This window comes from Pholcus phalangioides, unplaced genomic scaffold (assembly GCF_987345545.1).
Source record: "Pholcus phalangioides strain wild (caught in Gottingen) unplaced genomic scaffold, Ppha-v1.0 ptg000041l_1, whole genome shotgun sequence".
NCBI lineage: Eukaryota > Metazoa > Arthropoda > Arachnida > Araneae > Pholcidae > Pholcus > Pholcus phalangioides.
The window spans coordinates 3,575,853-3,592,259 of record NW_028301627.1 but is presented as its reverse complement, the minus strand read 5'-3'; positions in this window follow the sequence as shown (position 1 = coordinate 3,592,259).

The window sequence follows — 16,407 nt, the reverse complement described above, 5'->3', positions numbered from 1 at the left end:
CGTTGCTGAAAAATTTGCCTTTGAAATGCGTCGAAAGCATCTACGTGGACGCTAAAGTGCAGAAAATAAGATCCATGACTAGAAACTAACTATAAAAGTAATACTAGTTAATTTTCAGAATACATTAATGCGGAACGATACATATTTAAATTACACTATAACATATTTGGATCTAAAATCTATAAAAGAAATGCATTACGAACTGTTCCCAGCTTTATAAATTGAGCTTAATTTTTTAATAACTAAAAATATACATTGTAAAATGAAAAAAAAATCAACATTTTCGTATAGAATAAAAGTTTGCTTATTGCAGAAAATTATATTTCTTTCGTCCTCGGGATCATCAAATCAAAGTATTTCTAATTTGATCAACATAATTCGTAGACGTGAATTAAAATACAATAAAATTGTTTTTAATGATAAAAATACACAAAAAAATTCGATACAAAAATTTGTAAAGAACGTACAAATGACCCACAGAGAAAACGTACAGCTTGATCCTATAAATGGTAAATTTTTATCCGGCAAATTACAAATCTCAAGTCGAAAAATTAAAGGGTATTCATATGAAATTAAATTGTACCAAAATTTTCGTTCCGTCTTCATGAAAAAAAAAAAAAGACTCATTACCCCCCCAACTCACACCAAACCATAGGATCCTATGTTAAACCCGAAGCTTCTACCACCCTCCTGCAACTACCATCGGCCCCCGGGGGGGGTTGGTATTGCCCACTTTGGGAAAACACTAGTACAAAATCACTAAAAACTTCTTTCGACATAGAATAATCTTTCATAGAGGAGCGATTAAATTTCTAACAATTTATTCATAATATTATTCAAGCCTATCACTAATGTAATGCAGGTTTCAACTGTTTAGATTTCTATGTAAGGCACGGCTTCTACCCTGTTGGTAAACGAGTAGGCGAGCGTTGCAGAAAACTTTACGAACAGGGTATGGGGAGGTTGTTGTATATGTATGGGTCTTAGCCATGTTGTACAGGCTTCCCACACATAGATTTCTGGAAGCATTATTCCACTGGCAAGCGAGTAGGCGAGCGTTGCTGAAAACTTTGCCTTTGGAATGCGTTGGCAGTATCTGTGTGGACGCCAAAGTGCAGAAAAAGCAAAAGAACTATAGGCCATAAGATGCAACGGAGAAAAATAATTTCCCTCGTATAAAACCAGTAATATCAAGTAAATAATTCAAATTGTTATTTTAACGGTTCTAAAACTGTCGTTAAAATGCCATAATCACACTACTAACATTTTAAACTGAAAATATTTTTAGGAGGGAAATCTCTCGTTTGTATAGTTTGCAAACTCTAAAAAACTATGTATGAAATAACTAAGATGCTAATAATACTAAAATCTATCAAATTTTTGGAGCTAAATCCCTCATTAAAATCATTTAAGATGCTAAAAGCTTCGATACTTTACATGATTAAAAACTAATAATAATAAATTCAAAACTAATAATTTTAATTAAATTTTCGCTACTCCGTATCTGCTGTTTCCAAATTATTTTTTTGCGTGATACTGCCGATTCTATTTTCTTACTTGCAGTTCCAAAAAACTTGTTTCTGCCTCAGGACCCTGGTTAAGGAGACATCGGTAGGAGCCTATAGACGGGATTCCATAGACTTTTTCCTGAAGAAACATCCAGATATATGTAACCATTGATTTGAATAAACACGTGAAAATTTAAAAGTTGCCTCGTTCTCGTTACTGCTATCATATACAATTATCGTAGAAACACTTGGATATTGTAACGTGTAAGAAATCATCAAAACATGAACTTAAATGAAAGTTTTTCAACTAACGTGAAGTTGAAAAACATCGAAATAGAAATTTTATTAGTGCGAAGAAAAGGGAGCAATTAGGGAATATTCCGAGACCAGTCCCGTATTTTAACGTGTATAAGGAACACCCTGATTTTTTGTGCTTAAAATTTGGAAAAAAAAGTTGAAAATATATATCTATAATGCAATTGACTCCATGTATAAAGACCCCTCCTATTTTTGGAACCCAAGTTTTGGCAAAACTTGGGTTCCAAAAATAGGAGGGGTCTCTTATACATGGTTAGAGCAATTGCATTATAGATATATATTTTCAACTTTTTTTTCCAAATTTTAAGCCCAAAAAATCAGGGTGTTCCTTATACACGTTAAAATACGGGACTGGTCTCGGAATATTCCCTAATTGCTCCCTTTTCTTCGCACTAATAAAATTTCTATTCCCATATTTTTCAACTTCACGTTAGTTGATTCGAAGATATAATTTCAGAATCAATGAGTTCAGAATCAATGAGATATAATTTCAGAATCAATGAGTTCAGAATCAATGAGATATAATTTCAGAATCAATGAGATATAATTCCAGCATTAATAAAAGAAATAATTCCAGCATTAATAAAAAAAATAATTTCAGAATCAATGAAAGAAATAATTTCAGAATCAATGAAAGAAATAATTTCAGCATTAATGAAAGAAACAAATCCAGAATTAATGGAAGCAATTATTCCAGAAGTAATGAAAGAAATAATAATTAATAAAGGAAATAATTTCCGGAATTAATGAAAGAAAATAATTTCAAGAAGTAATGAAAGAAAATAATTTCAAGAATTAATGAAAGACAATTCAAGAAATAATGAGGGAAAATTCCAGAATTAATGGAGGTAAATCCAGAATGGATGAAGGAAAATTCAATTGGTAAAAGAAATTATTCCAGTATTAATGAAATAAATTATTTAATCTTTTTTCTCCTTTAGACGAAAGCACAAGATAAAACCAATCTGGGGTCCTCACTAAAAGTATGCGAATTGGTGTCCCAGGTAATTGGTTGGGGACCCTGGATTTTATTCCTTGCTTTTTCATAGAAGGCGTTTTCACAATAATGTACAATGTTGCGGTTTGAGAAGATAACAAAGTATTACAAAGATTATAAAAATTATCCATTTCGTGATTACATGCGATCAAATAGAAGAACAAAAAAAGTTTCTTGAACAATCTTCGATAACATATTTTACAAAAAATTACACAAGGTAGTCATTACCAAAAAGAAAAAAAAATGTTACATCAGTCCGTAAGATAATAATGGATTCAATTCATTAAAATAGTGAAACTGCACTGCGGGTCACTTAAGTGATCTCTAAATGTGCTTTGTGCCATTTAAGTGAGCTGTAAGTGTGCTCCGGGTTATTTTAGTAATCTGTAAATGGGCTTCAGATCATTTTAGTGATCTATAAATGTACTGCGTACCTCTTAATTTTAAGGGTAAAAAAAAATGTTTTTATTCTTCTAGTGTTTATAATTTTTCAAAAATGTCTTATTCGCAGGTTTTTGCAAAGTATATTGCGTGTATATAGATTAGACCAGTCGAATCAACCTTTGACGTTGGGGGCCCCATATCACCTAGGAGCCTTGCTCCAGGATGTGGAGGGCCATGAGATTTGAATATTCTCACTGGCCCTATCTTCGACTGGGGCATGGCGAGATGTTTTAGATTCGTTCCAGTGATTCAAGTATTACGTTTCTAATCGGTCCCAGTGTTTCGAGTGGTGATTTCATTGCTGTGAGTGTCAAATCGTGCACGTCAATTTCTTGATGTCATTACGGTGATCTGCAATTTTTTTGATACTGTTGCTTGAGACGACATTTTACTGTGAGTGAGTTGAAGGCCCTTTATTCCAAGTAAGTAATGTTTATTCCAGAAGGAAAATATAAATGTGAGGTAGAGTTGACGTTTTCCTCTGCTGCGAAAGATGCTGTATTTTTCGTGTATGTTTATAAACGTTAAATTATGATCTCATTGGTGTCCGTTATGGGGAGATTGCACTGTATACGTTATCAAAGGAACTGTTACTTCTCTCCTTAACCTCTTTAATGTTTTGCTGTCGATCCTTCTTTCAATAGAATGTGTACATTTGTTTCCTCCCTTATGCAAGAATCCACTAAAAGTGACTCCGGTATAACGTCTTGAGGGGTTTTTTGTGGTGTTTTTTCATTGATACCCACGTAGGGCACGTAACCCCACGTCTCTTCACTGTTATCGAATCGCTACAACGTTTTTGTGCGCGAGCATATAAAAAATAAATTAACAAGAATAATATTTCTTTCTCTCTTTTCACAAAAATATCCTCAAGTTTCCACTTTTACATTTACATATCACTAAAATGACCCTAAACACATTTACAGATCACTTAAGTGACCCACAGTGCAGTTTCACATCACTTGAGTGGCCCTCAGCGTAGTCCCACATCATTTAGGTGGCCCACAACGCATTTACAGACCACTTGAGTGAATCGCGGCACTGTTCGAGATCACACAAGTCGCCAGCTGTACTTTTTCAAATCCATTAAGTGGCCTGCAGTCCCCTCATAGTTGAGCACACTTGACTTGAGTGATCTGTATATATTCCTGCGCCGGTCAAAGACAAAAGATCTGTGAATGTGCCGCGGGCTGCGTAAGTGATGTGAAACCGCACTGCGGGTCACTTAAGTGATCTGTTGAAACGTTGTATTTGTATTTGTAACCGCACAACATCATCATGTAACCGGCCCGGTGGCCTGCCTCTTTTGAAGTAACGGAAGTAAGTTCCTCTGCATCCGTCCGTGGTTGTGGGCGGTTCTATGTGAGTACAATACACGTTATTTGGAAACATTTTCTAACTGGAAGCATACCTCTACGATCAACGGTTCGCCAGGAAAATACCATACCTCCTGTTTGCTATGCGTCCTGTATAGCAGTGGTTCTCAACCGGAGGCGGGGGAGGGAAGGGCCTTAGGATATTCCAGGGGGCCACGGATGAAAATCTTGCAAAAGGGACCGCACGAACAAATTTGTGAAAAGAGTGACAAAAAAATTTAATTTCAAACGAAATGCATAGAATATCTTTTCCGTAAACCCCCCCCCCCCCCATTTAAATAACATTAACATGAAGAAAGACATGCAAATGCATAGGTTTTACAAAAAATAGGTTTTAAATTTTCTCCGTGCAATTAATTTGCAGAAATTTAAAAAAGGATCTCAAATGATTTCAATGTTTCATGAAATGTTTCTGTGTTGAGCCTCTTCTCCCCCCACCCCACGTGACTTTCTCCGCCTCTTCCCCCTTCTCTCGCTCTTCGGTATAAACAAAGTTTCAAAATCCCCGGATTAGACTCAAAACCAATCGAAAGGCTTGAAATTTCCCGCCACCAGAGAGAGCAGACGACTTTTTTTGGTCCTTCTGTTTGTCGCTCCCAGGAGCATAAACAAATTAGTAAGAGCTCCCGGATGTAATAACTCGGTTAACCATATGATAACTCTCTTAGTAAATCATGTGGTCACTCACACATTCAATCACTCATATGGTCACTCATACAGTCAACCACTCGGTCACTCTTACATACAATCACTTGGTGACTCATATAGTCAGTCACTCACGTGGTCACTCATACGGTCAATCACTCACGTGGTCACTCATACGGTCAATCACTCACGTGGTCACTAATACGGTCAATCACTCACATGGTCACTCATACTGTCAACTATTCTATTACTCACCTGGTCACTCATGCGGTCAGTTACTTGGTCATTGTGGTGATCTTCCCCATCGCCCCCATTCCCCGTTAAATATACAGGGACGAAGAAGTCGGAAAAGCTTTCTCTTCCTATAGAATGCGGTCAGTGATTTTGAACTTGTAAACACGCATAAAAACCAATTCTTGTGTGATTTAATGAATAGATTTAAAAACATTCGTCATTTAATGCGGTGACGTTTTTTAAGCCCTTCACGATCGCGGACGTAATATTGCGTCCAAACAACCATTGAAGTGAGTTGCCAGTTCCACACACAATCTGCAATCCGTATTTTTCCATCATTTTTGAGTGCGTCCGATCGATAAAGGGGAGTGACCGCTATTCGGGAGGTACGATATACTGTAGAACCTCGTTTATACGACTTTCACATTTATCCGAAGGTTTTGCTTCTGTCGCAAATGTCAAAATATTGATTGAAATGTTTTTAAATATGACCACTTATCGAAAATGCTATATATTGGTACAGTGGAACCTCTCTTAACGGCCCACGCCACATTTACAGATCATTTAAGAGGTATGCAGTACATTTACAGATCACTAAAATGACCGAAGCACATTTACAGATCACTTAAGTGACCCGCAGTGCTGTTTCACATCACTTGAGTGGCCCTCAGCATAGTCCCAGATCATTTAAGTGGCCCTCAGCATAGACCCAGATCATTTAAGTGGCCCTCAGCATAGTCCCAGATCATTTAAGTGGCCCACGATGCATTTAAAGATCACTTAAGTGACTCGGGGCAATGTTCGATATCGCATAAGTGTCCAGCTGTACTTTTTGAAATCCATTAAGTGGCCCGCAGTCCCCTAATGATTGAGCACTCTTGACGTTACTTATCTGTAAATATTTCTGTGTCGATCAAACAAGTGATCCGTGAATGTGTCGTGGATTTGAAAATGTGTCGCGGGCTGTCCTAAGTGATGTGAAACTGCACATGGTGTTCTTTTTCCTCCCGGTAAATTTCATCACGAATGCAGTTTTAACGTTTGCTGCTGGCCGTTTCGAAACGTTCTGACGCGTTTGTGTTTCCTGTTAGACCATGCATTATTTGATGACAATTGTTTGTATTGGTGTGTACTATACAAATACAACGCCACAACAGGCAAATTGCCCAACGAGGTGGCTGACTTAAGAACATCATGGATCCCCGAGCCCTACCTACTACTGCTACACCACACATGCACCCCTCCCCGCGGAACCCCCAACGAATCGGTACATGCGGGAATGTGAGTGTACGTGTAGTGCAACCTGACGTAACGTTTGTTTTCGGTGTAATGCTTGTTATGTGTAGTGCTGTCATCTGCCCCCAGTTTTTCTAACTATGAGTGAAGTGTTATGGTTGAATGATTTATCGTTGTAGGACTGTTGCTCTCTGTGGCGAGACTTTTTAACGGGGAGATCGGCTCGCATTTGCGCCTTGAAGTTGGGAACCACAGAAAACCAACTTCAGCCGACCACCACTGTGGGGTTCGAACCCGTATCCTCGCATCGCGAGTCCGTCACTATAACCGCTCGACCACCACAGCGGCGATATCCCGTGATATCCCGTATTTTTATGCATAAAATTCTAGTTTTTCATATTTTTCTAACGAAATATGGTCATCATGCCGTGATTTGAATAGGCGATGACAAGAACCGACACAAACAGATGTCGTGACAGTGATTAGTTAAAAACCGGGACGTCTGGCCACCTTTTATAAAACTAGCAAAAAACTTGTGTTTTGCACTTGATGATCATTTAAGAGGTACGCAGTACATTTACAGATAACTAAAATGACCCGAAGCACATTTACAGATCACTTAAATGAGGCAAAGCACATTTACAGATCACTTAAATGACGCAAAGCAGATTTACAGATCACTTGAATGACGCAAAGAACATTTACAGATCAGTGATTGACCATATGAGTGACAGAGTAACTGAATGTACGAGTAATCTAAGTGATAGTGATTGAATAATTTACCGTATGAGTGACCAAGTGAGTGATTGACCATATGAGTGGCGAAACGTTTGACCGTATGAGTGACGAGTGACTGACCATATGAGTGACCAAGTAAATGAGTGAGTGGTTGACGGTATGAGTGACCAAGTAAGTGATCAAGCGAATGACCATGTGATTGACCGTATGAGTGAACAAGTAAGTAAATGAGAGCGAGTGAGTGATGACATATTTACAGATCACATGAGTGACCTGGACAAAGTTCCAGAACACTTAGAATACAATTAAAAGAAATATTACTCAAATTCCGTCCCGGAATATTATCAAATTTGGAATCCGATTTCACAGAGATGTTGGTATTACTCAAACCCCCCCCCCCGCCCCAAACTACATTTATTTAATGTAGCCCTTCATTTCCCCACCACTCCGTAATTTTTTGGAATTTCAGCAATGATCGGTGACTTTGCAAAGTTATGACGTAATCACCAATCTTGTGCCGTATTTCCGCAAAATTATAATGGGAAATGGCATGCGTATTTCTTATCACTTATAACTTTCAGGAATAGCCTTAGATGCTGAAAATCCTGGATAATACAGTCAAGTCAACCACAAAAAGGGCCGGAGCTGTCACACCGCAACTTGTTGCAGTTGCAGTGTCTCGACGTTAAAGTTTATTTATATATATTTATATTATATATATATACATATACATGCATACATACATACATACATTATATATATATATATTATATAATATTCACACTTTTTTTTAATATAATGAATCACAGATGGCGCTGTATTAAGACAATATCAACATAACCATGTCTTTACTGTAGTTTGTTCGGATAATTTTACATATATATATATTTATTAATTAATTATTTATATATATATATGTATATTAATATTATATATAATTATATAGATATATGTTACGGTAAAACGCCGGAAAACGCTTGTAAACAAATACATTTCGGACTTTGACCACGCACTTTGGTAAATGCTGTGAGTTTTCTGATTTTTTATAAATTTTTAAATCTTAACATTCTTTAATCACAACGATCCCGATGCTAATTAAAATCATAATTAGTTAATTAATTAGTCATTGAAATTCGTGAAAATTAGTAAAATTGCGAATTTTCTGATATTTATAAATTTTTCATCCTGAAGCTAATTGAAATCATAATCGATTAACTAATTAGTGATTCATATCCGTGAAAGTTATTAGAATTGCGAATTTAGTAGCATGTGTATCATGGGCCATATGTGAGATGAATATTCCTATTTGATAGTCGTAATTATCGTATTATGGTTTATGAGTTTTTGAAGAGATAGTTTTAATACTTGTGATTTCAAAATGAAGAATAAAAGTTGATTGAGATTTCGTAGAAAAAAAAGAGGATGACGTATGGTCATCCTTAATATATCAGCATAGTAGTATTAATTGGAAAATTAATTTTAAAATTGCAATAAATGTATTTAAAGCCACTTATGACAACCGTGTGGAAATGCCATTGAAAATATAAATCAGCGTGTTTTTCATCTTTTCAGGAAAAGTATAATGTTTGAAACAATTCGACGGGAACCACCAAATTTCACAGCATATTATCAGTAGGGTGACCACATGTCCCGTATTTTACGGGACATTCTCGTGCTTTCACGTAAATTTTATTGTCCCGACTTCATTTATGCAGTTTTCATGTTCATTACAACGAAGCTAATTCGAATTTGAAAATTTTACTGAAACCGTAAATGAAGGTGATTTTTATAAATCGTAAAAAATAGTTTGATAATTACGACTATAATAATTATTAAATTGTCATATCGCGTGTTTGCCCCATGCTCAGCATTTTTTCGGTTAATTACAGTTGAATTCACCGCGATTTCCACTGTCCCGTTATTTCTCGCCCCTTTTTCAGAAATTTTAACACAGTTTGTAATTTTGCCAACATTCTCAGTGATATCCCGTATTTTTCTTTATAAAATTCTAGTCTTCCATATTTTTCTAACGAAATATGGTCATCGTGCCGTGATTTGAATAGGCGATGAAAAGAACCGACACAAACAGATGCCGTGACAGTGATTAGTTAAAAACCGGGACGTCTGGCCACCTTTTATTTTCATAAATTTTTTTCGTAATCCAGGGTTTTCTCTTATCCTTTTATTATACTTTACTCTAGTAGAAGCATCAACACAATTCTTAATTAAATCCAAGAAAGTATTCATTGCAGTGTTTGCAGATTCCCAACTGTAAACAGTGTCACACGTAACCATTTTTACAAGATCAATCAATTGATTTTTATCAAGATAGGTAAAGCACCTTGTTTCATAATTCGAGTCATTGCTGTCATGATCTGTTTCTAAATAAAATAAAGCCATTTTATGATCAGTTACGCACAAATCTAGAAGTACAGCTGTTTTTGAATTTAAATTCCTGGATCTACAAAAAATACGATCTATGCAAGTTGACGTTTCATCGGTTTCTCTAGTTGCAGAATTAATTAACGATTCAAATCCAGATCTTGACATCAAATTCACATAAGAAAAAATATTTAAGTCTTCAAATCGATCTTAAAATAACAATGTTCAAGTCACCGATCAAATACATATCTTTATCTCGTTTATAATCAAGCAAATAATTAATTTCGTTTATGAATGTATCAATAGAATACACAATAAATTTGTATTTCCCGTAAGTGCAATCGACGAACTGCGAATCAACGCACGTCATCTCATTTAAATGCAACTTATTAAAAATTATACTTTCAGAAAAAAATAGTGCCATACCACCAGAGCGATTTATGTTTCCACATTTAAATAAACTTCTGTACCCATGTATCTTGTAAAACGAAGTTTCGCATTCAGAGATCCAGATATCACCGAGTATTGTTACTGAGGGTTTTATATCAAGCTCATCTAAATATGCTAAAAAGATGTCAAAATTTGCACCTAAACTACGTATATTTAAGTGGGCCATGGTAAGATTATTTATGTTGTCATAATTATTGTCATTTATCGAATCATATTTTCTTTCATGCGCAAGAATCATCATTGAGATTTGTCTTCTGTAAATATAGAATGCTGAAATGATTATTCACGTGCGTTCTGGAAGTAGTAGCGGAGAGGTTTCCTGGTGTTTTCGACGATAACTTCCTAGTGATAATTAAAACGTTGTGTACCTTTTCTTTTTTATTAAAAGTCATTTATGAATTTTTTTTATAAATTCTCCCTCACAGAAGTCGTGAAAAATTGAAAAACAAACGTCGAACCATTTTACCTTTCCCTTTGAATCTCAATATACAGCATCTCATTTTACTACGATGTTTCTTTTAAATACATGTTTCTGTGTCTCTGTGTGTTTGTTTATATTAATGTTGACCCTTTGAATTGTAATTTTGGTAATAGCGCTGGAATAAACGATTCTGTAGTCTGATTTTTTTTTTGCGCTATAAACTTCAGGTAACAAAGCTGTCTCTCATTATTGCATTTATTGTTATTTTGTTTATTCTATTTTACAAGTTTTATTTTCTCTCAGCGACTTTTTTCTTGCACTTTTTAAGTACATCGATGAGACTATTCATTGATGTTTTTTAATTTTTTTACACGGCATAATAGCAATAAGCTTCCTTATGATTTTCAGCAGTAAATGAGTATAAAGTAATGAAAAAGCAATGCATCGCTGTTTCTAGAAGCATCGCCAACCTTTATGTGGGGTGTCGCGGCGAACTTGCGATATTGATTTGTGCGCCTATTTATGCTTCCAAGAAGTTCTTTTATACGGGAAAATAGCTATTAATCTATCCTGAAGAGCCGCGGACGAATCATGAATTAGGCAAGGGAGTCGTGGTTGACAAAAGTTTGTGTACCATATTGGTATAGGGAAAAGTGTTCCACTGAGAGGGATTAACTTCACAAAATATTTGGGCTTGCTGATGTTAAAATAAGAAGGTTAGATATCTTGTCAATGCCACTCAAAGGGTTGAGATTCGTCTGAAATCAGCGATGAAACGTAGTGTCTCAAGTCTATTGCTTTGACTACCGTTGTGGTATTCAGATTCTATTATGCTCATTTTATTCCCGTGTTTAATGAATATACAGGGTGTATGGGAAAGTCTCTTGAACCTGAAATGACTTGCAAACAAAAAGAGCTACAGCTATGCAACTCCTCACAAGGAAAGGGTATTTTCAAAAATTTTAATTAAAAAAAAGCGCTTTCAGTGCAAGACCGGAATTGAACGATATAGGCTACTTTAAAAGTTTCTCAGAGCTGGGAAAATGTTCGGACAACAATGGTTTCTGAGCCCCAACAAGCACTCTCGGAACGTTTACTTTGGTTACAGCAGTTCTCAAACAATGCGTTTCAGACATGCATATGCCTTTACAATGGTTTATCACATCTTTGATGCCGCCAGTATTATTATTCCTCGTCAATGAGAATTCCCAAATCGGTGACCCTAGTTGCATCCGGGATTCAACCATTCAATTCGTAAGAGAACCGTGGGTTGTTCGAACCAAACTGAGCAACCATGCACTTGTCAACGCTAAACGTCATGCTCCATTCATTTGCCCATGTTGCAATCCTGTTTAGTAATTGAAAAGATAACCCGGGAATTATGGCTAGCTGTATAACCGATATTTCGCATTTACTATAACATTTATATCTGTTTACATGAAGAGGAAAACATAATTCTTCGACATTTGTTCCCATACACTTTCATATACGTATACAATTACCGCATTTTAATATGTATAAGGAACCCTTTTCGCCAATACTTGGGTTCCAAAAATAGGGGTCTCTTATACATGGAGGCAATTGCATTATAGATATATATTTTCAACTTTTTTTTTCCAAATTTTAAGCCCAAAAAATCAGGGTGTTCCTTATACACGTTAAAATACGGGACTTTTCTCGGAATATTCCCTAATTGCTCCCTTTTCTTCGCACTAATAAAATTTCTATTTCCATATTTTTCAACTTCACGTTAGTTGAAAAACTTTCATTTAAGTTCATGTTTTGATGATTTCTTACACGTTACAATATCCAAGTGTTTCTACGATAATTGTATATGATAGCAGTAACGAGAACGAGCCAACTTTTAAATTTTCGAATGTTTATTCAAATCAATGGTTACATATATCTGGATGTTTCTTCAGGAAAAAGTCTCTGGAATCCCGTCTATAGGCTCCTACCGATGTCTCCTTAACCAGGGTCTTGAGGCAGAAACAAGTTTTTTGGAACTGCAAGTAAGAAAATAGAATCGGCAGTATCACGCAAAAAAATATTTGGAAACAGCAGATACGGAGGAGAATATGTCTCATCGCCATCTCAGTAGCAGAACCAGAACCTCTTTAAAGTGATGATGATGAGTGTTAGCAGGAAAAATGAGTAAATGAAAGAGCCCAATAAATAATCTTGCAAAATCTGTTTTAAAAAGAAAGTGAATGTTTTATTTTGGCAGAAAGTGTGCAGGGTTTTCGCCAATTAACGAGGTTGAGTAGTTTTCTGCGTAATTTTTATTGATTGGCATGGAGAGACTAAGTTATCAATGAAACTTTCTCGATGTGCACTAAACCGATGTTTATTGGGGTTTTTTTTTCAGTATCCCACATGAACATGCTAAACGTCTCTTGTTGAAAGTATTAACGCTAAATATTTCGCATGATAAAAGCTTTTTCTACCATATTCTTTATTTTTTGTGATAGTGCCAAGTTGCCCGAAATAAATTGAAGGAGGAATTCAAAAAGTGTCTGAAATAATGTTCAACACAACTAACTTGTGTAAATTTTTTTAATAAAGTTTCTGTCTTCACAGGTTATTGTCAATAGCTATAGTTATAGTACGTCTTTGTGAGTCTGTGATTAATAATTAAAAGTACAGATGAAACATTTCGTAATTGATGACTTCAGAATTATTATTGAGAGGCTTTTCTAATTGTTGTATCACAAGCAAATATTTCATATGTTCGAAACTGTTTTCTTATTGGATGATATTAGTTGAGTGCTTTGTGATTACATGCTAATGTATCACCTCTGTAACTAATCATATTAAAAGAATATTAGCAGAGATTTCGCATGCGTTGCTTTGTAGTTCTCTATTCTAGATGCTCATCCTTCATCTACTGTATTTCAAAAATGTTCTTGAAACTATTCGAGAAATTGAATATTTGTGCAGAACAAATCTCTAATGAATTCAAACTAAATTGTAAGTAGTTCAGTCAAGTTAAGTTGTAATGGTATTCAATGTACCGGGTGATTATTTTTCATTAAAACTAAGGTTTAGGTTTTTACTGGAATATTACGATTCACACGACACATGTAAATATGCATCAACCACTATTTATCTATTTTTATTTATTTATTTTTGGATAAAACTTTTGAAATTAATGGTAAATACATTCTGAAGTCAAAACATGGGAAAAAAATACCTAGACTTGGGAGTGGGTACTGGCATCGAAATATACAAGCAGGGTGCCTAGCAAACAGGGAGCATGGCATTTTACTGGGTAACCGTTGATCCTAGAAGTATACTTGCAATTAAAAAAAGGTATCCAAATAACGTTTAGTACTCAGATATGTCATTCATGTTTCAAGGGGTTGTTAAATTATGAAAATAAAAATATTAAGTTTCTATACAGTCCCCGTGCGCCTCAAAACTCAATTAGGAAATTGTTGCCAGTGGCGAGAAGGGAAGCAGGGAGAGCGATTGCTCCCCCCAATCAAAATTTTGCCAACATTGGCGCCTATTCCTTTAAATGAATTTTGATTTTAAAAAAATGGATAAAAAAAATAATTGAATTTTTCATTTTCTACCTTCATTGACTGAATCAATGATTACAGATCACATGAGTGAACTGGACAAAGTTACAGAATACTTAGAATACAATTAAAAGAAATATTACTCAAATTCCGTCCCGGAATATTATCAAATTTGGAATCGGATTTCACAGAGATGTTGGTATTACTCAACCCCCCCCCCACACAAACTACATTTATTTAATGTAGCCCTTCATTTCCCCACCACTCCGTAATTTTTTGTAATTTCAGCAATGATCGGTGACTTTGCAAAGTTATGACGTAATCACCAATTTCGTGACAGTTGGCATTGGAAATCTTGTGCCGTATTTCCGGCAAAATTATAATAGAAAATGGCATGCGTATTTCTTATCACTTATAACTTTCACCGTTAGGCGTCCTATCGCTTATCGCGTTTCACCAGAAAGAGTTATCTCCACTACAGGAGATAACTCTTTAAGCCTTAGATGCTAAAAATCCTGGATAATAAAGTCACGTCAAGTCAATCCCACAAATAGGGCCGGAGCTGTCACACTGCAACTTGTTGCAGTGTCTCAACGTTAAAGTTTATTTATATATATTTATATTATATATATATATATATATATATATATACATACACACACACATATATATATATATAATATTTTATTCACACTTTTTTTAATATAATGAATCACAGATGGCGCTGTGTTAAGACAATATCAACATAACCATGTCTCTATTGTAGCTTGTTCCGATAGTTTACATATATACAGTCAAACCTCGTGAGTGCGTCACCCGGTTAACACGTTACTCCGCTTATGTGGTCACTTTTTGGAAGTCCCAATTGTCCTCATGCAGGAATTGGCAAGCTATGGCTTACTCCGTTTAACGAGTCACTCCGCTTACTAAATCACATTTTTGCTCTCCCAAGAGTGACTCATTAACGAGGTTTGCAATTTATAGTGTGAAAAAACAAATACATTAAAATATTTCCTGGGCCCTCCCGACCCTACTCCTGTGGAGAGACCTTGTTTTCATCATTCCACTAGTGCAACTTTGTGATTATTATCTATGAGACAAAAAAATAGTTGCACTCGTGTACGGCAATAAAAAATCCCATTCTATATGCAGTTGGATTACGGACAAAGTTGAGTTGAAAGAAAATTGCAACACACCATAGTTTCATAGTAAGTATTGATATGCCCCCCCCCCCATCCTGGAGCAGGGCCGGGATCTTTCGTTCCATCCCCCCCCCCAACCAGACTTTTCAAGGTCTCCTCTGGTGAATTTCTAGTATGAAAACAAAAAAAATTGTTAATCGTTTCGGGCCCCAGGGCTGGGGTTTCGGCCCTACCTTTGTGTGGGGGAGCATTGGTGATGCTGTACCATAGAAGCGAGTTTTTTTTCCCTCGAGTGGGAAATATACTAAATATAAGAATATATAGATCCTATATTCTTCTTCTACAAAACAACCAGGGATCTTTGATTACACGCATTCATTCACTGTATGTTTATGGTCATCCTTAATATAACAGCATAGTAGCATTAATTGAAAAATAATTTTAAAATTGCAATAAATGTATTTAAAGCCACTTATGACAAACGTGTGGAAATGCCATTGAAAATATAAATCAGCGGGTTTTTCATCTTTTCAGGGAAAGTAAAATGTTTGAAAGAATTCGACGGACCACCAATTCACGGCATATTGTCAGTAGGGTAACCACATGTCCCGTATTTTACGGGACATTCTCGTGCTTTCACGTAAATTTGATTGTCCCGACTTCAATAATAAAATTTTAATGTTTATTACAACGCGAATCGCTATAATTTGAATTTAAAATGTTTACTGAAATCGTAAATGAAGGTGATTTTTTATAAATCATAAAATATTTTGATAATTACGTGACTATAATTATTAAGTTCTCATCCCGCGTGTTTGCCACACGCTCAAAATTTTTTCGGTTAATTACAGTTCAATTCACCACGATTTCCACTGTCCCGTGATTTCTCGCCCCTTTTTCAGAAATTTTAACACAGTTTGTAATTTTGCCAACATTCTCAGTGATATCCCGTATTTTTATTCATAAAATTCTAGTCTTCCATATTTTTCTAA